This window comes from Pinus tabuliformis, chromosome 9, assembly GCF_031772625.1.
Source record: "Pinus tabuliformis cultivar Carrire ecotype Pingquan chromosome 9, CPIR1, whole genome shotgun sequence".
In the NCBI taxonomy this organism is placed as follows: Eukaryota; Viridiplantae; Streptophyta; class Pinopsida; order Pinales; family Pinaceae; genus Pinus; species Pinus tabuliformis.
The window spans coordinates 882,642,365-882,664,975 of NC_142307.1; the positions used below are offsets into that span (position 1 = coordinate 882,642,365).

At 38.9% G+C, this 22,611-nt stretch overlaps 1 pseudogene across 1 annotated transcript; it reads right to left on the reverse strand.

The window, feature by feature from the left end:
- Positions 1–980: 980 nt before the first annotated feature.
- Positions 981–19,587, reverse strand: LOC149151607 (voltage-dependent chloride channel 1, chloroplastic-like; annotated as a pseudogene). The gene is made up of 3 exons (XR_016263198.1): positions 18,617–19,587; positions 1,701–1,842; positions 981–1,589 (listed from the first exon to the last, which is right to left on the reverse strand). The product of XR_016263198.1 is annotated as a voltage-dependent chloride channel 1, chloroplastic-like (transcript).
- Positions 19,588–22,611: the final 3,024 nt, after the last annotated feature.

Sequence of the window (22,611 nt, forward strand, 5' to 3'; positions counted from 1 at the left end):
TACTCAATGCCCAAGAAACCAAAAATTTTAGACAATTTTATTATGAATTTTTTAGAGTTTTTAGATCACTTAGTTGTGATTTTAGGGCACTTACATCATTGTTATGAAGAATATATTACAGCTATAGCAAAACAAAGATAAAATGAGGGTTTAGAGAGCAACCCTAGGCCCAAGGCCTTGTAGATCACTTGCCCAAAACTTGTCAAAATTTCTCCAATAATTTTGCCACTTGAAAACACTAACTTAGGGCCAAATTTTCTGCAAAACTTCAATCCCAAAAATTTCAGAGATAGGCAAGGGTCAAATTAGGGCCAAGAGAGGGCAATGTTAAGCCCAGTAGCGCTAACGTTGGGCAAGAGAGGGCTTAGAAGGCCAAGGAAGGGGCAAAGGAGGCGGGAAAAAGCCAAGAAGGCCTGACGTTGGAGGGAGAAAGCCCTCTAAGGACTAGCGACTAGGGTTTAAGGCTGAAGGAGGGCTAAAAAGGGGGACAAAGGGAGACCAAAAGGGAGAGCAAAGGGCAAAGGAGGAGGCTGAGGCAGAGAGAGGGCTTGAAAAGCCCATGGCAGCCCTAAAATGTTGCCATCTAGGGTAAAGGAGGGGGGATGAGGCCTTCTAAGGCCACGATTAGGCAAAAACGGCCCTAAACCCTCAACGTTGGGCCAAGGAAGGGAAGTCGAGAGGCTTGGAGGGTACGGCCAGCCCCAGGAGGACCCAAAAATGTGACGCAAGGCTAGGAGAGGGAGACACTAGCCTTGGAGGGGTTGGATCCGAGCCCGAGAGGGTTGAAACTTGAAACCAATGTTGCATTAATCGTTATCGGGATAGTATCAGCGCAAGGAAAAAATCGTAATAATCGGGAAAAAATCGTTTGGTACAAAAATATTCATTTTTTTCATTTTTTTTTCAATTTCTTTAATATCTAAACCATCTACAACATAAAATAAATACATTGACACATAAATATGATAAAAGAACTAATATATAAGATGTTTAATATCATTTCTAGTGCTAAAATCACACATAACATTGAATCATGTCCTAAATAGTAAGTCCTGACTCCTGAGTCCCAACTCAGCCTCAAAATATCAACAAAAAATATAATAATGTATCTCATGAGTCATAATGTCATATACAATAAAATGAACAAAATAACTAAAGTCTGATACTATTGATTTCCTCTGCCCCTCTTGCGAGAAAATGCCACAGCTTTCCCTTTCCCTCTAGATGTAGATATAGGTGCTGGTGGAGTTGGCAGTGGCGTCCATTGTGCTCTAGAAGCTAAAGAACTAGAAGTATGAGCTATAGGAGGTAGACCACGTCCTCTATTGGTGGCATGGGTAGCCCGGGCATGTGGTATCACCTCCTCCTCCTGTTCCTCCTCCTCCTCCTCCCCCTCCATTACATCCTGCACTAACCAATCATCAGCAGACTCCATGAGAGGCCTCTCGGCCTCAACCCTCCATGCAGCAGTGGTGTCAATCCCATCCAATGAAATGGCCTCCATATCAGGTGTCCTCTCAAGTTGCCTCACCCACAATCGAAGATTGTAGTAGACATAGACCATGTCATTAAGTCGTTGGGACTCCAACCTGTACAAAGATCATGAAATAATAATTAATAATTATAAAAAAAAAATATTGTTTAATGAATTCAAAAATTTATTTGGAAATTTGCAATATTTTAAATGTTCAAGTGTTAACCTGTTGCTCTTCTTGTTGTGTATTTTTTCAAATACACTCCATTTGCGCTCACATCCTGAGGAGCTACATGTTTGGCTGAAGATTCGAATGGCAAGCTTTTGCAGAAGGGGTACCCTGGCACCATACATTCTCCACCATGCATCTACAACAAAATTACAAATAAAATTTTAAATAAACATAAAAAAATAAAAATGGAATTTGAAGAGACAATGAAATTTGAAACAAAGTTACAAACAAAAAAACACCTGGCATTTTAATCGTCCTATCAGTCACAACCATGTCAAAGCCAAATGTGCCACCTGTCATCCTATATGTCTCAATTTCTTTAGAGATCTCTATACGTTCTGCTGGAGATCGCACCATCTTCTGGACACAGGATAAGAATCCATCCATGATCTCAACATCAAATACAAACCCACATGCGTAAGAAAATGCGAGGTTCAGGAAAATCCCAGCAGCATGAATGGGACGATGGAGTGTGTTGTTCCATCGCTCATCAATCACTCCCCATAGGAGGAGTTGTCTCTGAAACCCCTCATCTCCCTTATCATCATAGTAGGCCCGAATGGCTTCTTTAGCCCTGTCCATGGCCTCATACAAATAGTCCATTGCAGGCTTCTCACCATCAACTAACCAAAGAACCTTTACCAAAGGTTCAGTAACAACGCACACCTCCTGCACTCCCGCCAGAAGTCTTCCTGGTATGAAACTAGTTTGCATACGGCCTCTCCCTCTGGTTTGCGGCTCATTGGCAAAGCACGCCACTCCTCTGAAAGAAACATTCTCTTCACATCCCACATAGAATTCAAGAGGGATTGAAGAGATATGAAACTGGTGGCAAACCGTGTAATGGCGGGGCGCACTAACTCTTTGTTGTTGGTGAATCTTCTCATCAAACTAAACACAGATGTATGGTTATATATAAATTTGTAATGCTTTTGGATGACTCAACAATATCTTTGACAAAGGGAATTTTCCCTATGTCCTCCAACATCAAATCAATACAGTGTGCAGCACAAGGTGTCCAAAATAAAGTAGGATGCCTGTCCATAAGCATCCTGCTAGCAGCAACATAATTTGCAGCATTATCCGTTATGACTTGGACAACATTTTCTACACCCACCTCCAAAATAAACACATCTAGCAAATCACATAAAGTTCTTGCATCTTTGATTTGTGCAAATGCATCAATAGATTTGATAAACATAGTCCCCTTGGGACAACTAACCAAGAAGTTTATAAGGGTTCTCCCCTTTTTGTCAGTCCAACCATCTGACATAATAGTGCATCCTGTTTGTGCCCATGATGCCCTAAAATCTTCTAATATTTGGGTACAGTCAAGCTCTTCATTTTGAAAAAGCCGGCCTCTGAAATCATGATAAGAAGGGATTTTGTACCCAGGGCCAACAATTGCAATAGCATCAATAGCAAGTTGGAAAAATGGATTATTCCTTACAATGCTGAAAGCAATATCACTCCAAAGGAGAAATTTTGCCAGCAACTTGTCAACTTGTTCTTTCTCAGTTCTTTTTAGCATTGAACTAATAGATGGTTGTGAACCAAGTGCGGTTTGAGGAACAAAAAATGATGTGGCAGCTATCAGATTGGTTGATGCTACAGTAGAACCAGTGCCACTTGCTTGTTCAGCTGACTTTTTTAGTTGCCTCTTCACTTCTTCTTTGGCCTCTCTATTCTGGTCTAAAGCTTCCAATGCTTTCATGGCTCTTTGGATGAGTTCAGGATTTGTATTTTTGCAAGGCCCTACATCAAATCCAGGTATTTTTTCAAAGTGATACTTCAATCTGTACACCCCCCCGGACATATGGTGCCCACACAACTTGCAAGTCAAGTTTAGTCTATCATTCGAAGCATTAGGTTCAGCATATTCCCAGAAAAGATCCAATTTCCTTGGCATGTTTGATTTTGAACTTTGAAGTTGAAAACTTGAATGGTGTTTCGATGAAGTTGTGAACCTATGGGAAAATAAGGATTACAATTTAGTATTTTAATTTTTACATTGTACAAAAACTAAAAAAAATTACATACAATTTAAGAAACTTAGAAACCCCATTCCAAACCCAACCAAAAACATTGAAAAAAACAAAAACAAAGTTTCAAAACAATGAAAACAAAAAAAATGGTGCTCATACCGTTTTTACGGATATAATCGATCTCCTCCTTAGCACACTCTTTGATTTTCTCCTCCACGCAATTGATTTAGCTCCAAAATGGCAAAATCTCCAAGCCTCTCCAACACTCCAAGTCTCCACATCCCTCTGCGCGCTCTGTTGTCCAAATGAAATAAAAGAAATTCGTTTTTCCTTATAAAACTGCACTGCCCCGACCCTCCACGATAATTACCAAAAAAATCGCTTATAAAAAAAAATGCGAGTACTACTCGCGATATTCTCGTTTTGATGAAAAACTCGCGATTTTAATCACACTAGTTTTTATAACTATTGACTCTTTCATATTTATTATGATATTTTTTGTAAACAATATATGACAATTTAAGTTTGAAGTTTGAAGTTGGCAATTATAACTCATTAGTAATGAATTATGAATATGATGCTTCGTGAAAGTTGAAAGTTGTTTCATTTCATTTCATGTTAGATATTATTTGTTGTAATGGTTACACTTGGCTTACAAGTACAACTTTGGTGATCAATGATGATAAATGTTATATATTGAATTTTGAAAGTTTGAAACTTTAAGATTGATGAATCATGAGACTCAATATGTTGTATGTTACTATGTTACTAACTTGTGGACATGGTTGATGAAGATTATATCTTCTAGATGATTGTTATTATATGGTTCAATCTATGTTTTTTATGTTTTTTTATATCTAATTCATCATTCTACATGCTTTTGTTGACATATATGCATCAAAATATAAAAATACATATTATATAAAAAACACTCCCAGAATCACTCCCAAACTGGTAGCTTGTGAAAATGTCATTCCCACTCCCACTCTCCGTTTTCGCTCCCGCTCCCAAGTAACCTTGGGACAAACACCCAACACCCATACAGTTCCACCTACAATGTCGGGACAGACACTCAAGTTACCAACACCCTATTAAGAAATCTATAGGGCAATAGTTAGAATGATTTCTCTTATACTTGATAACTGTTTAGGATGTCTTTTTACTTTTTCTTACTTATTAGCTTCTTCTCTTATTATTATGTTGTTCTTATCATCAAACAACTACCAAAACAAGAAGATCAACAAGTACACAAGAACACAAGATATAGGTTGCAAGCTAAGGCCAAAACCTCTCCACTTGAGAGGAAAACCCACAAATCTCTTCTCTTCTTATAGATTCTTCAATTGACGAATTCCAAGACCTCTAGACCAAGACCAATACCCTTCCAAGACCAAGTCCAACCTCCTTGATGATGTGCTTCCTTTGTCCAAGTCAAACCCAGTCAAATCTCTTCCAACAACACAACTTCGACCCCCAGCAACAGAATTTCAGCCTCTACTACAGGTCTGAAATTTTCGGCCCTCCCAGCAGCAGTTGCTTCCACACATGTGAGCTTATTTAGGGCTTCCAAGACTTCTTCATACCTTCGCTTGACTTTCTCCTTCTTCTAGGGCTTGAGGATGACCTAATGAGCCTTCCTTCAACCTTCTTTCTGCACTTTTTCCAAGTTCGATCCTGCAGCAGCAAAACCCTAACCCAACAACAAAAATCCTAGCTTCCTTTCTTTGCACGTGTGAAGAGAGAGAGAGAAAATAGCCCAAAACTTAATCTTCATCCTTCTTCTTTCTTCGCTAGCCTCTTTCTTCTTCTCCTTCGCTTGCTTGATGAGAGAATGAATTATGTCTCTAGGAGGTCAAGTTCCCTCCTATATATAGGCTTCCAAGGTGGACGAAGTTCCTCAAATTAGGCCGACTTCTTAGCTGGTAGGCTGACTTGGTCTTGGAGGGTATTTTGACACTTTTAAATACAAAAATAATTCTTTTTACAAGTTACAATGTGCCTGATGGGGTCTTCAACATATGACAATGACTCTTTTGACTTCTTGACCTAGGACAAACCCTAAAAGCACTCAATGGGTGCTTGACCTCTAAAATAAAAGACCTTGAGCATGAAACCCATGCTTCAAAATAGCAATAATACTTTTTCTTTCATTTTACAATATACAAGAATCAAAACTACATTCCAAATTTATGAAGACCGAACCTAGTTACACATTTTTCAACACACCCATGCAGTTCCACCTACAACATCGCGACAGACACCCAACACACATTCAAGTAGCCTAAAACATTGTGATAGACACAAGCACATGAAGTCCACCTACAACACTTAACAGACACCCAAAGGGTCAAAATCCATGTGAGGCAACTTGTAACATTGGGATAGACACCAAACAATTGAAACAACCAAATTGCATTCTAATATGTTTCTCTGATATAATATCTCTGATTTGCTTGATCTCACACCTTTCCTCACTGTCCTATATTCAATTAATTAACATATGCAGGCACCATAATGTAGGCTTATGGAATCATAATTAAATGATTCCACGGACAATGACACCATAATTTGTAGATGTGGGCTTAAACATGCAAACAGAACTGAACAAATTAAAAACTGAATTGTGAAAATTTCACTACTGAAATCCTATTGCAGCAACTGGTATTATTTCTTCTAATTGTTAATTATTTTAAAAATATATTTGGTACGACAAATATTGAAATAAACACACTGCAACCTTCACAAATAAAAAATGCAGAAATAATATTGCTAGAAACTGAGAAAATACTAGCACACACATAAAATTTGACATCGTTATTTTTGGACAAATGTCCTCAGAAAAACCTAACTTGGGAAAACCGGTGCAGCAGTGAAAATTTTAGTACAATCTGGATGCCTGACACTGGCAATCCACAGCAAGAAAAATCTAGGCAAAATTATTGAAGGGAATTACCCTTCCTCCACAAGCAATCCCAAAACAACCTGCCTACAGAAAACTCGACCTCCTGAAGCCTCTATGCAGTCACTATAACGTCAAGCCTCCAACCAATCTATGATGAAGTCGTTTTGCCTACTACTGCTGAGGAAATCGTCTCTCTGACACTCTGGACCCTTTGCCCGGCCTGTGGAATTGAGAATGCATTTCTCTCTAGTTAATCGAACTGTCGTCTCTAAAGCAACTGCACAGTCCTCTGCGCTGCCTCACTAGGAATAACTCAACCCTCTTGCTGCTACCTCTTTGAATCTGGAAAAACTTCCTCCAGATCACTGTCCCTACCCCTCACTATCTATGTTGCTTCAATGAAGCTCGAACTCTCTGGCAACTAACTACTGCTAGTCTGGAAAATCGAATTCTCCAAGTGACTCTGGTGTCCTGGACCCTGGTGTATCTTCTCCAAGTGCCCATTGACTTCCTCTTATAATCCACTATTGGAGCACCAACGACCAAGATTAAAACTTAATCAATGGCTAGGATCACCTTGGAGTCGATTTGTGTGAGTTTCTAGATTATTCTCGCCTTATCGCAATTAATACTGATTAATTAACCATATTCCCTAAGTTTAGACTTAGGAAATATTTTAAAACGGTTAATAATCTAATTGAGACACTTCTATGCAGAATTTCTAGAAACGATTTTTCGGTTTTGGAGATCTAATGTATTCTAGCCTTTCCACCAAATTTCGTGGCTAGAACACATCCGATGCTACAAAAACTAACACTCCCTGTTGGTGAGGAATGTGTTCTAGTGGTGCACACCCTGCTACAACACCCTATCTCTGTATCATCTCCTGCCACGCTGTTGATGTTCAAAGTTGAGTTGTGATTGACAAGTTAACTGATTCGAACTGGTTCTCTCTTCGATCAACACTGGAGTTCTTAACTCGTCCTTCCTTCAAGCAAGATTGAAAACTAACTTGTTCTAACTGAACATGTAACTACCACCCAATTTTGTAGTCAAACTAATGAAGGTTTCCTCTTAACTGAAGTTCCAACTCTACGCATGTTAACTTGATGATTATTCCAGTAAACTAGAAATAGCTCATCCTAACTAAAGTCTAACTTATGAGGACAACTCGACGTCTTCATTGGCTAAGGCACAAGCCAGAAGACCTTACTTGCTACATTTTCAACACTCCCTCTTAGCGAGGAAGGTACATTTGGAAGAACCTCGTCCACCTAGATCTGTCTCCTTCACTACCACGTTCTCCGTTGCTATAGTTGCTCCCTCAAAATTAGAATACTTCCCTGCTTTCTTCTGCGGAATCTGATCTAAAGGCCTGTCCTTTCCAACCATACTCCTAAGCTAAGTCATTGGGTTCGACGAATTTTATCCTTGGGATTCGAATTCGTCGAACCTCAAACGAATTCAAACAAGTTCGATTATGTATGCCAAACATAATGCCAAATTCGAACTTGAACACAATGTCAAATTCGAACCTGAACAAAATGTCGAATTCCAAGCAAAAAAAAAACTGGTAAAAAAATCGATTAAGTTCAGTTAAAAAAAATTAAATTTGTTAAAAAAATTAAATTCTTGCTTAGGTTTTTCCATGGGTAAAGCCACCCGAGGTAAAGTAGCCCGAGGTTTTAACTGCTCAATGCTTGACCGACACTTGACTCACTGCTCGACCCTCACCTTGTATACTATGTATGGAAGTTGGTTCTTTATTAGCACTTGCTTTTATGGTTTATAAAATTATATGTGGAAATGATTTAAATGTTTGAGCAATAATCCTGTGTTTGTAATGTGCATTATGGACTTTGAAAATTGATATATATATATATATATATATATATATATATATATATATATATATATATATATCACATTTCTATATGTCGAATTTTATGCCGAACTTTATCAGCAAAATTTTAGGTGTCGAACTTTATTCGAATTTCAACGTCGTCGGACTCGAACACGAACACGAACGTGGTGACTTAGCTCCTAGGATCCTCATCCTAAGCATCCATCAATGTTAGCTCATACCAACTGATCTTGACAGATCAGGAAGAGGCCTCCTACCCAATCTTCGTCACTAACATCAATGTTGTGCTAAGTCCTAGCACAGCTATGGGTTTGTCTCCCTTTGAGACATCCACAAATTATGTCGCCAATCCTCTTATTGGTACAATCTCCCTATCTCCCTCTGAGGGCTGACTTTCGCCAATCCTGTTAGTTGTTGGTATCCATCTCTGCCAGCAATTGTTGCCTAGGCCTGTCGTGGCAGATTCCTTGCCCAACAACTCTTGCTAGCCACTACATCTCGTAGTTTCGCCAATCATGCCTAGCATGGCACCCTGCCCGCGGCACAATCCCCTGTAGTCATCCCTGGTTGCTCTCATTATTGGCTTAGTTGTTTGTCAGCGTATTGGCTAGCAAAAATCAACTTGGATTATCTGTCGTATTTCCCGCACACAACACCTTGCTGGTGACTTTGACTTTTTACTATGTGTTTTGACAACTCTATCCCCGCTCTTTGCCAACCCTAGATCCTCGTCTAATCGGCTTGATCTGCCCCCCAAGCCCTTCTCTCAGCCCTATGGTACTCTATGTCAATACAGCAACTCTGCACCTGCACTCCTTACCGCAATCGAATCCGGAGGTGAGCATCGCAATCTGATACCTCAACCAAACCCGTGCCTCCGACTAACAAACTCTCGAGTCTCGACACCCTATTGTAACTTTCATGTCACTCGGATTTGTTCACCTTCATGACCATCACATGGTCACCTCTGTGCAAGCCCTGGCATCTTTCTCTCTGACCACTGTCAAACCCGATATTTTGTTGTGGCTTGCTTTGCAGCGGGTTCTCGTCCCCCACGATGATCTCCTCCACCCAATGGCAAAACAAAAACCGGCTTGATCTACTCTATAACCCTGTTCATGTTCAGCCCTATTGTTGGTTGTTGGCTACTCAACCCTATCGGCCAATTATCTACATCGTTGACCTCACATCCTCCAGACTTATGTCGGCACTGCAACTTCCACAACTTTTTCACCCTGCTCGATCTACTCGGCCACTTGTCTGATGTGTTGTCGACCCTAATGTCCGCTATTAGGTGTCGCATGCAATTCCTCGGTCATTTTGTCACACACAGGCTCATGCTACCAATCCAATTTGACCAACGTCCCTACTCGGCTGGTTCGCTATTGGTGTCGCGTTGGTCAGCCAATCCGCAATCGGGCTGTGGCAACCTGCCGACAGTTACCCCGTTTGGCTAGTGGGTTGTCGGCCACCAGCTAGGCTGATCTAGTTGGTCGACCACCCACAGGCCCCCACCAAACCCCTTTTTCTGTTATTCTTTTTTTTGTCTTTAAAAAATTAGCCCTTTTCTTTTCACTTTTTATTACGTCTGTAAAAAATTATTCTTGGCCCAAAAAAAAAACGTTCAAAACTCTAGTGCTAGCCTTACTGACTAATGTGCGCTCTTCACTCACTAATCAATTTGGTGTTGGTCTTTATGTTGATCTCTGCTCTGATACCATGTTGATTTTCCATGAAATTTTGCAACTACTATGATGAACAATCTGAAACTACTTTTCTTTTCACCAAGACATAGAATTTCTCAACACTAGAAGCAACAGAATTAAACACAGAGATAAAGACACAATAACACAATTTTTTTCTTGGGAAACCCAACTAGGAAAATCCTCTCCTTGATGTGGTACTTTATTGACTGAGCAAATAAATCAAATACAAAGCAATATGTCTCTTGAGAGCAAAGTTGTTTTCCCGTTGATCTAGCCTAGGCATGCCCTGCCAACCCTTTATCCCAGCTCCTGAATCCTAGCTCACTTGTGATCTCCTATTACTTAGGACACAAGCTCTCTACGCTCTCCACAAACAAGGTTGTCTCACAAACTCGTGAGATCTATCTTGTCACACAAACCTTTGTGCTCAAAACTTATGAAATCCTTGTGCCTTTGTCCTCTCTTTATTGATTCAATCCATGCTAAATTAGGCAAGTACAAATTTAGAAGTTGAGTTGTGATTGACAAGTTAACTGAGTCAGACTAGTTCTCTCTTCAATCAACACAGTAGTTCTTAACTCTTCCTTCGTTCAATCAAGACTGAAGACTAACTTGTTCTAACTAAACATGTAACTGCTACCCAATCTTGTAGTCAAATTGATGAAGACTTCCTCTTAATTGAAGCTCCAACTCTACGCATGTTAACTTGATGATTATTCCAGTAAATTGAAAATAACTCATCCTAACTGAAGTCTAACTTATGAGGACAACTCGAGGTCTTCAATGGCTAAGGCACAAGCCAGAAGACCTTACTCGCTACATTTTCAACATCAAATGCAACATACCCAAAGCTCAAATTCAGCATTATAGTCTGCTCTACAAACAATGGCTTCATGGTTATAGAATTCAAGGCTATTACAAAGCTGCAAGCCACAACAAGGGTTTTTTACAACAATTTTTCTACTAGAAGTAACCATATTTAGATATCATTCCAACGAAATGCCTTGCACGGCAGTTTCGAGCTCTGAAAACGATATGAAACTCATAGCTTGGCCTAGCCATTCCATGGTGAATGCTAGGCTTTGGAAGGTGCCAAACCTCAAAGGAGTTAATCATTCAATGTACCATTGTGAGCATTTCAAGCTTTCAACACCCAGGCCTCCACGAAGCCATCTAGTTTTCATCACCTTACATCCAAACATTAATAACAATCAAATTGATCATTGTCTTGATCATGTCAATGAGACAATCACAAGCTCTATGTAGGAACAACCACAAATTCAATAAAACAACTATTCATTTCATAATCTAATCAAATAGAGCATACTTAGAATAATAGAAATAGATATATCTACACAATAGAATTTGGCAAGTTGAACCACGAATGTAGAATCAATGGCATCGAATCCTAGGTCTTCTTTCAGGGGCTAATATACCCAAGATTCATGTTGATCAGATTCACCAGATATTGGAAGTGTGTTACTTGCAATGGCCTAACCAAAATGGTTATTTACTTGATTGTTCCTTATCACAAACTTTGTGGCTCTATATGCCTAAAATGGTAACATTGAGTCACTACAGAGATTAGTGCTACATGACAACAATTTTTAGGGCACCATTCATCTAGACATGCGAAATTGCACACAGTTGAGAGCTTTATATCTTCGGAATAATTTTGTAAGTGGCATAATTCGTCTCAACTTTGGAAAGCTTTCAAAGCTAAAGGTTTTGTATGTGGATATCCAAAGCTTGGTGTGAGAAAGGCCTCCCTTGGGTATGGAGATGAGATTTTTTCTAGTCATAAATCATTGATTTGGATGGTATTCTCAATCAATGGAAAAAACAGTATCTAGATACCTATGGTTGGAAGGACACCTGGTGAGGGTAGCTTTGTTCCTTGTTGGCAAGCAATTAGATTCAATGTCAACTAAATCCATACTGGATCTTCTTAGAGATCTTGAATTGCTCAATAAAAAAGAAAAGTGGAAAAAATTGACCTCAAGAATAAATCGGCAAGGGTCCGGAAATTGAAAAGGTCGTTAAAGTCGAGAGGTTTTTGAAAAACTCTGCAAAATTTTTAAAAGTACAAAAATATTCATTTTTTTAAATTAGCATCTAAAGTATCTATAACATCAGATAAATGCATTGCCACATAAATATGAAAAGAAGGCTAATATATAAGATGTATAAGAAGTCTAGCGCTAAATCACATATCAATAGTTAATCAAGTCCTGAATCCTGAGTCCTGACTAAGTGTCAAGAGTCAAAATATCAACAACAAAAAATGATAAATGTATATCATGATTCATCATCATGAGTCAGCTACATGTCAAAAACTAATCAATCACTGAGTTCCCCTGCCTCTTTTACGAGAATAGGGAATGGCTTTGCCTTTTCCTCTAGAGGAAGAGGCCCCGCCACTGGGGCTACAAATGGACTTTGTCGTCCTCTAAAAGAAAAAGTAAGAGGTAGCTTTTACCCTCTATTGTTGCCCATCCTTGATGGTGTCACCTCCTCCCCTCCTCCTCTACCTCTCCCTTCCCTGCAGTTTCTACCTCCCCCGGCTCTAGTGCCTCCGGATCCACCTCTAACCAATCAGGGACCTAGTCCATGATAAGCCTTTCAGTCTCAACGCTCCATGCAACAGTGGTGTTAATATGGTCCAATGAGATGGCTTCCACGTCAGAGGCTTACTAAAGTTGTCTCACCCACAATCGGGTAAATCTCCTCCTCTCGGGCAGTGAAAAACACCTCCTCTCTCCACGAGCACAAATTGCAAACGTTAGAGTGCAAAATAAGTGGAAAAATCGTCCTTTTCCTAACTTATATGCCGCCTGGGACCTTACTCACGAGTTTTTGGAAAAACTCTTGATTTTATCCCGGGTTTTACGATGAAATCTCGAGTTTTTCATTTTTGAAAAAATCGTGAAAAACTCGGCCGCTAAAATCGATGAGTTGAAAAAATCACAAGTTCCCAATGTTATCGCAATTTTATCGGGACTTTTTCCACAAAGATAAAAAGAATTGCCAAATTTATAAGTATCTACGCAATTTTACTATGGAGATCCCTTTAGAGACACATTTCCTTTGAGATCTACAAATGTATATTTATAACAGATAAAAATAGATTTATAGATTTGCTTTAACATCTGCAAAGTTTTTTTTTCAAGATTCGTAGATTTTCAATGGATTTGTAGATTTAGAGTATATTATGACATATCCATGCTTGACTGAAAATAATGACCTCTGCAAAATCAATATTTTAGATAAGCAAATACTTTTCCTGATTTTAAATAACAAAAGAAATACCTCCTAGAAGATATTACTTTCTTTAGTGAAAAAATCTAGGCTTGAGCTTTGGCTTCTTCTTCTTCTTCTTCTTCAATTATTCAATACCAAGGCGTTCTCATCACCATGGCCTCCTTATTGCTATAGAATTTTCATCACCATGGCCATCTCATTTCCATGGATTTTATACCATGTTAATTTCACCAAGTATCCTCAGAAACAATTTTGTTAATCAAGGAAATAAAACTACATAATAGGAGAGATGCATAGTGTATATATAACCTCTATAGCCTTATCTCAACATGCCAAATGTCATTGACCAACAATGCAAGGATAATCACTATGACAAGGATGTAACAAGGCAATGTTATCTCCTAGTTGTTGGAGAATGCAGTAGAGCAGATATTAATTCAATTTCTCCTTAACCTTAATAACTGCTTGTGAACTTTATTTATCTTCTTATGTTTCTTTATTAGATCTTCTCATCGAACAATTATCAAGAACACGAACAGAAAAGACAATGGAAAAAAGTATTAGGCTCCAAGCCAGGGAAAAACCCCTCCAAGGGGAAAACCCAAAAGAATCTCTTCTCATCTTATAGAATTTGCTTCAAATGAGAAAACCAAGACCCAAAACCCTAGACCAAGTCCTCCTCCAAATACCAAGTTAGCCCTCCAAGAAGCCCTTCCAATAAGGTCAAAGGTCATCCTAGACAACAAGAGTTTGGGCCTGCTTCAACTTCGACCCCCAGCTTTGACTTGCAATTTTGGCCCTGCAGTTGTTGCAGAAACCCTAACTTTCACACGTGTGAGAGAATAGGCTCAAGTTTGTGTCTCTTTCCTTCGCTAGGGGGTTTCCTCCTTTGCTTCTAGTTTTCTTTAGCTTCAAATCTTAACCTTCTTGCACAAACTTTCAAACTTGCAACTAGATCTGAAATTTTGGCCTTTGTAGCAGCAACAGAAACATTAGAAATCTCGCACGTCTGAGAGAACAAAGCCCAAAAACAAACTTTCTTTCTTCTCTTTGAGTACCTCTTACTTTCTAGATCTTCGCTCAGTTTTCTTGATGTTCCTTGCCACAAATCGAAGTTCTTGATGATAGATCGAATTGGTGATCAAATGAGGTCGAATTTGCTTCTATTTATCAACTTTTCATGAGGCCGAATTCTCTCCTTTAGGCTGACTTGTCACTACCAGGGCCGACTTGTGCTTGGATGCTAGTAGGATTTTCTAGACTCAAAATCATTAACTTTTACATGTTACAACTTGCCCAATAGGGTCTTATACAAATGATAATGACTCTCTTGACTCAAGAAAAATGACAAAACCTAGAAGCATGAAGAAGAAGATGCTTTACCTAGATGACCATCAAAATGGAACATGAAACCCATGCTTAAAAATACTATTTTTCTTTTTTCTTTTTCTTGTAACATAAGATATACATAATGATATGAGTACATTGACAATTTTTAAAACTGAAACTAGTTAAATTTTCCAACACTAAGAAATACATATCTTCTCAAATAGCTTTAATTATTATTGTTCTAGGAAAATATACCTTATTTAAACTTTAATTATTATTGTTCTAGGAAAATATACCTTATTTAAACAAACTCTAGGATTATTAGATTAACATTGTTGAGGATATGGAGTACTTATTGAAACCACCTAATTTCACTCTAATTTGTTTCTTTGATACCATATCTTTGATTTGCTTTTTTCTGATACATTTCCTCATTGTCCTGATGTCAATTAATTAACATATGTCAACACTATAAAGCAGTTTTATGCAATCATAACTAAACCATTCCATGAGCAATGACCCCATAATTTGGAGACATGGGCTTAAACATGCAAACAAAATGGAACAAACTAAAAACCAATTCCATTCATAACATAAACCATAATAACCCAACATATACGCATATAAATCAAAATCATATGTCAATTGGATTTAGTTTAGGTGGTTGTGAGGAATGATTGTTATTCTCCCCAGCGAAGTTCAATTCTTGCAAATGATATGTTGAGCTTTAAATGAGTATATCATTGTAATGGTTTTGAGCCCTATTGTTGACCAGCCTCGAGCCCTAAATATTCTAGGGTTTACCTTGGTTACCATCTTCAAAATGAAGGGAGTACTTGAGGGTTTCCCCTAGACATGTAACTTACAAAAAAAAAGTAAATGAAGAGCAGTTATCTTTTTGGAAGTTAACCACCAACTAGTTGTAGAAGAAGGGCATTTCACCCAATTAGAGGCCCTTTGCTACACTTAATCTCTCTACAACAAAGACCAAGGCAAATTTATTTATGGTTGGCTCTAACTCTCTTCACACAACCCAATTCATAGGTTCACTGTAATGTCCCAATGGGATTTTTGCCCTTAGGGCTCTATTTTGGCTAGGGTTGTTTTAATAAATCAGAAAGAACTATACAACAGCAGTGCACATTATCCAATAATAGGTACCTTAGGGCTCTATTTTGGCTAGGGTTGTTTTAATAAATCAGAAAGAACTATACAACAGCAGTGCACATTATCCAATAATAGGTATCCACGAATAATATAAAAGATTCTCAACAGTAATATGATTCTTCAACAAAACCACAATGAGTTAGGGTTGACCGCCCAATGAACAGTGAATGTATCCAACCAACAATTCCACCAGTAAAATTAAGATTTGCAATGTCACTGTTTAGTAGACCAACATTCAAAGTATAATTTATGCTAGCACCATCTAGAACTTCCGTTCACCCTACTAATTAACTCACTATCTATTGTGCTCCAACTGAATGTGTTTGTTGTTGAGGGGGCTTGTGGTATCCTTGTCCAATCTCAGGTATATTATTGAAGCGATCTTCTTGACCTTGCCTGTATTGACCTGGTTGCTGCCTCACTGAATGACCCACTAACTGCTATCCAAATCTCACATTTGTTGTGGGATTCAGAGCTCGATGAATTCCTTTAAACAACTTTGAGATAGGTACCCGTTGCTGCTTCAAGAAGGCAGATCATATACAAGTAGTGCCCTTACTTTAGGCTGGACCCTTAAAGAACCATAGTGAATCTGAGGAATTTGTCCTCAATAGGTTTGGTGCCACAAATAAGATCAGATAGGTACCCGCAGCTGCCTCAGGAATGAAACTAGGTTTTGCCTTAAACTGCACATACACTGCCTTCAGACCTCGAATATGAGCCAATAATGCCTTCAACTGTGCACGGAAAATCTCCTGTTCAACTGAGGATGGGGTCCTCACTGTCCCTTGCTAGACCTCAGAACCTTTGACTTTAGCTTCAGTGAGGAATTTTGGTAGGGCTTCCTTAGGAGTAGACCTTCGCTATTCTTGAAAGATCTTGTTGACTATAAGATAATCATAAAGACTGCTTCAGGACATATCTGAATTGCTTCAAGAGACTATGATGCAACAGGAGAGAGGGAAAAAGTGTGACTAGCTAGGGTGGGATCACCTCCAACTAAACTAGACAAAGGGAAAAGGGGTCTTAAAACCCTCAAAGTCACAGCTCAAAAGAAACAGAGATATTTCAATCCAAATCAATGACGAGAAAATGATTCTAACTCTCTCCTATTTATAGATTTCCTTGTGGGGTTCTTAACTTCTTATCCTTAATTTAATGTGAGGGGTTGCAAGTGTAGCCCCCAATTTGGGCTTTTTGCCCCAACTACCCCAAATTTACCCAATGTTGTCTCAAAACATTGGATAATGGGTTTCCCCCTTTATCAAAGACTATAGCCTACAGGGTTGGATAGGCTATTTTTTCCTCCCTTGAGCAATTAATCCATAGGGAACAGTACAGTCCCCTCTTCTTGACATTGCTTGTCCTCAAGCAATTGCATGTCGAGGTGCTACAAATTTGTCCTCTGCTTTCAAAAATAAAGATTGTTCACTTGCCTTGTATCCTTCCTTTTAGTCACTTTCAACTTCTTCACCAACATAGCTCCTTCTCCGCCCTAATTTGGGAAATTTTGGGCAGGTAAGAGGTATCTTCTTTAGCTCAATCTTCGATGGAGTTGCTTCATGATAGAATGATGGCATGGGAGAAGCTTTGAATGTCAAACTTTTCCCATGCATCTTCATCTTAGCTTCTTGCAACTCCTTTGTTTTAACTTGTAACTGATTTTTCAGTGAGTTTATGATCGTGATTAGACAATAAACCCGATGTACTAGGAAAAATTAACACTCACATCCCTCCAAGGCTCCAACACAGGCTGGTCAAGAAATCTCACTTCTAAGACGCCAGGGATTCCCACTTCTATTTCCGTTCTTCTCAATAACAGCAATTACTTTTACACAATCAGTGATGGTTGCTGCTTAGTATTATTCAATTACAATAACCTCATGGCAGTTCCCTCAAAGAGAAGTTTTCAAGTCTCCCACAACTGAATAATTATCCCCCTCATTCACTTGCATGGCAAAAAAGTATAGCATAACTTTGCACGGCATGAAGGGGGCACATATTTCTATGGAGAGCCCACTTACCTCCCTGCAATTAATCCAAAGCTTGGGATAAAATAAAACATGGATTAAAAAGCACCACTTAAACGAGGTTTAAGACCTATAATAAAATTAAAAATAATATTATCTTCCCCACTTTGACCTTGGCTAAGCCCCCTTGTCTTTTCCCTCTTATAAAGTTGTAGCCCCCAATTCTTCGTCCTTCCTTTTCTGCAGCCTGTGATGTATTTATTAACATCCATTATACAAGTACAAGCACAATCGTCTGGCTTATAGCTATTCGTCATGTACAAATATACATTACTAGTCTGGAGATGAAAACTAAGGTATTAGAGATATTATACAAGTACAAGTCACAATTGTCTGGCTTATAGCTATTCATCATGTACACATATACATTACTAGTCTGGAGATGAAAACTGGGCTATTAGAGAAGCCAATCCAAGACTAATTACTTGTGGATGTGAATATTTAACCAAAATTATTTGTGAATATGAATATTTAACCAAAATTATTTGTGAATATGAATCTTTAACCAAAATTCCGGATGGAGGCATTTGATATAGTACCTAGTTATTCATAAAATTTCAACACATCAAACTGTATGTATGTAGGGTGTAGCAATGCACAGACACCTCAAGTGTTCTCACTCAAATCAGCTACCTATAAAAATGGATCCTAAAGATTATTACTGACCTTGAGAACCACAGGAAAGGCCATAATATGCTGCAAAAGCTTATCCTTCAAATGGGCATCATCGGAAACTCGGATCCACGTTACGGCCTGCCTTGCAAAATCCTTGGCACCAGAGATAACCTTAATCGACGCTTTTCTCCCCTCGTCATAACGAGAATAGGAAGCCTCCGTCCTAGAGACGAGCAAGAGGGCCAGAGCGGGTGCCGTAAGCTGATATCGCAGAGAAGAAGCATGCGGCAGCGGCATGAACGGGGGAAACAAGTCACACACCACACCAGTATTGTAAGCAGCAATTGCCACTTGCTAAGGCCGTGAAAATGCAAACTGGCGGTATAAGCGAAAGAATAACGCGGGACGAAAGGCTGGAGGCGACATAGCGTATGTGCCTGGTGGAGCTCCTGTGAATTACCCATTCTCTGTGGGTATACAGTGACTTGGGTCTCTTCGTTCGTGCCTCTTTTATGTCGTCTACCCACTGTGGGATCGATTTCACCATTTCGAACACCGAGGATACTCTGGCCTCGTTTTCATTTTGCTCTTGCTGTTTGCATTGCATCATAACTGTGGGAGTCGGAGTTCGAATTCTGTGGAGATGGGGGAAAGTGTGGGAATTGACCATGGGGTGCTGGCTAAAAAACTCTGAGCTTGGGATTATCCTCCGGTGTCTCGCTGAAATTTGCATTTTCATTTCTCGTCAGCTATGTTTTTGCAATGTCTGGGGGTCTGGGTATTTGTCTGGGTTTGAGCTTTTGTAGTTGCAGTCGAATCAGATTGTGTCGGAACGTTCAGGGGAAAATGTGCGGGGGATGGAGCTTTACGTTTATTGTTTTGGGCAAAAGGTTTTTGTAAGTGGCTGTTTAACTTCATCCGCAACGGAGGTTTGGTAGTTCTCGAAGTTGGTTTCGTTTGTGGGGTTTTAGAGAGGTTCAGGTGGCAGGTAAGATGGTTTGTGGGATTTTAGAGAGGTTCAGGTGTCAGGTAAGATAATATGGCGATCTGTTCTTCAAGGGCTTGACTTTATCTATGGTTGAAAATTATAATCACAATTTTGGTGATTAGAAGTGAAATTTGTATGGTATTTTTATTTTTGTTGACTTGATTCACCGGTATTTGACTTTTATATCTTATGATTTATAACATGGTGATCATCATCAATTGAAGTGACTTAGTTTAAGGTTATTATTGTTAATAATTTTTCTATAAATATAATGTATAAATATCTTTTATTTTATATTAATTTTTTCAATTTTTTTTAATTTACCATCTTTTTTAAATACTTGCCATCTCATCATATTCAAAATGCAATTTTTTCAATTTAAAATTATAGTTTAATGATATTTTTAATCATTAAATAATTTTTATAATTTTTAAATGTAATTTTAATATATTGTTTAGAGATAAAACTTATATTGTATCAATTTTTTTATAAAATATTTTTAAACTATCTTCTACTCATTTCAGAACATTATTAAAATAATTTTTTAATGATTTTAGTAAAGTTAATTTTTTTTAATTAATTAAAAATATTTATTTTAATTTTTTTAAATAATTACTTTCCAATTTTATTTTAAACTATGGAAAATATTTAACCATATATAATAGAGCGCTTTTTCTCATCTTTCAATCTCATTTCCAAAAATTTATGCAATAATTTTTTTTCCCTAAATCAACATCATAAATTTAATTAATTTTAATATTAAACACTATTTATTTTTTATTAAGAGTTTTAATCTTTAGTTATTTATATATATATTGATAAAGTAAAAAAGAATTGAATATTATTAACCCTAATTAGATATAGTTCTTAACTAGTTAACTAATAAAATTAAAAATATATATATTTAATATTTTAAATATTATTAAACATGCCCCCTATCCTTCCCAGAGTCAAACATAGTCGTTTTCTTCTAGTTGTTAGATTGACCTGTCTCCCCATTTAAACCTTCTTGGATCGTGCCCGGAAGATGAACCACACTTGTTGGTTCGAAACGCGTATACTCAAATCTTCAATGTGACTTCTTCCAAAAAACTCTTTATACATTAACCATTATTATAAGTTAATGTCATATTAGTCAACTGAGTGTATCCCAGCGAGTTGGGAGGGTTTAATGATAATCGCTCAGCTTGTTCAAGTGTTATTGACATGACTAGCATTATCTTAAAATATGTTATACTATAAAACTTTCCATGTACTTATCTCGCTGCCCTGCCTCCTAACGCTCTGCATGCACTAGGGTTGCTGGGTGCTCGCCCGCGCGCCCCTGTGGCTGTTGCGCTGCAACGCTCAGCCCTGCTGCGCTTTCACATCGCCCATGGAGTCCAGCGGGGGCCCTGTCCCCCCCACCATTCCGCCCCCGGAGGTCCTAGCGTTCAGGTCCATGATTGTTGCAGGCTCAAAGCGCCCTCCCTCTGCGATTCAACAGAAGTTTATAAAGAAAATGGATACTATTCCTTCAGTTGCCCTTCCAGAAGAAGAAACCTGTAAAGCGGCCCTGAATCTGGCTGAGAGAGGTCTCATAGGCCAGTTCACGGGCCTCTGGCCTTCTCCCAAGTCGGTGGATGATTGGACTCAAAGGAACTGGACACCATTGACCAAAGAGGGTGTCAAAAGCTATTTTGTGGGCAAAGGTTTCTTTGTATTCATATTCGAAAGCCCGGAAGACAGAAGCTTAATCTTCAGGAATGGCCCATACTTCATGGGTCCGCAAGGACTTTATCTAAACAAATGGTCTCCAGATTTTGATCCTACCCAGGACGTCCCCTCTGTTGTTCCGGTTTGGGTGAGACTCCCTCATTTGCCCCTCCATTGCTGGAACCAAAAATCACTCCAGATCATCGGTAATGCTCTAGGAAAATACATAGATCAAGCCGCAAGAAAAGATCAGTATTCATGTGCCCGCATTTGCGTAGAAGTGGATCTAGAAGAGGGGCTGCCGGAAGCAATTAAGCTCACTGTTGTTGGGTGGACGCATGTCCAGGAATTGGATTACGAACAGCTTCCTTTCAAATGCAGACATTGTCATGGCCACGGACACTTTGCAAAGCATTGCAAGAAAAAGGCTGAGGAGCATGTAGACAAACAAAACGGGGAACAATGGACTCTAGTCCAGAAAACTGCTCATCCAAAAAAAGGCACTAGTAAAGGCAACACGATAGGAGTCCCAAGCAGCTCCAAGTCCAACCAAGAAAAGGAAGCAACCCCAAATGGTACAGAAAGCGTCCAGATCAATCCGGCAAACCCAATCCAGGAAAATCTAGAACAGACAAAAATCCCACCTTCAAGCAAAGATGGAGGGGAAACTATACAGATCAAAGCCTCCCAAGGCAGCCCCTCCAATCCCTCATACGCAGAAGTCACAAAGAAAAAACCTATGGAAAGCTCAGGCTCTTCGAAAGATGAAACCTACGAGTGCCCTTCAAAAAGAGCAGGAAGGAAATCCCGCAAAGAAGTTATGGAAGAGGAAGCTGAAAGACTTAAAATACAAGGAAGTCAGTCCACAATAGAAATGTCTATTGGACGAAATACCAGACCAAGGCCTTCTAAGGGAGGCTCCAACCCCCCCTCAAGTAAATAATGAAACTCGTCTCTTGGAACTGCAGAGGACTGGGGAATCCCTCTAAAATTGAAGCAGTTAAGGACCTCTTGAAAACAGATCCCTCAGACATTCTCATGCTCCAAGAGACTAAGATAGAAGGGCGAGCCCTTCTAGATATCAGCAAGTCAAAATGGAAGAAAAGTTCAGGTAAAGCAGTTAGCTCAAGGGGCTCTTCTGGAGGGCTGGCAACTCTCTGGACAGAAGATTTATTCCAGCTGAATAAATCTCATGAAACCCAACATTGGATCTTCACGGAGCTAACGCACTGCACAAGTAAGTTGACCATCTCTCTCTTCAATCTTTACATACTTGTCATTTACTCTGAAAAACGAGAATGCTGGAATTCTCTCTCTGCTTTTTTAGAGTAGCATTCCCCCAGCAACATCATCATAGTCGGGG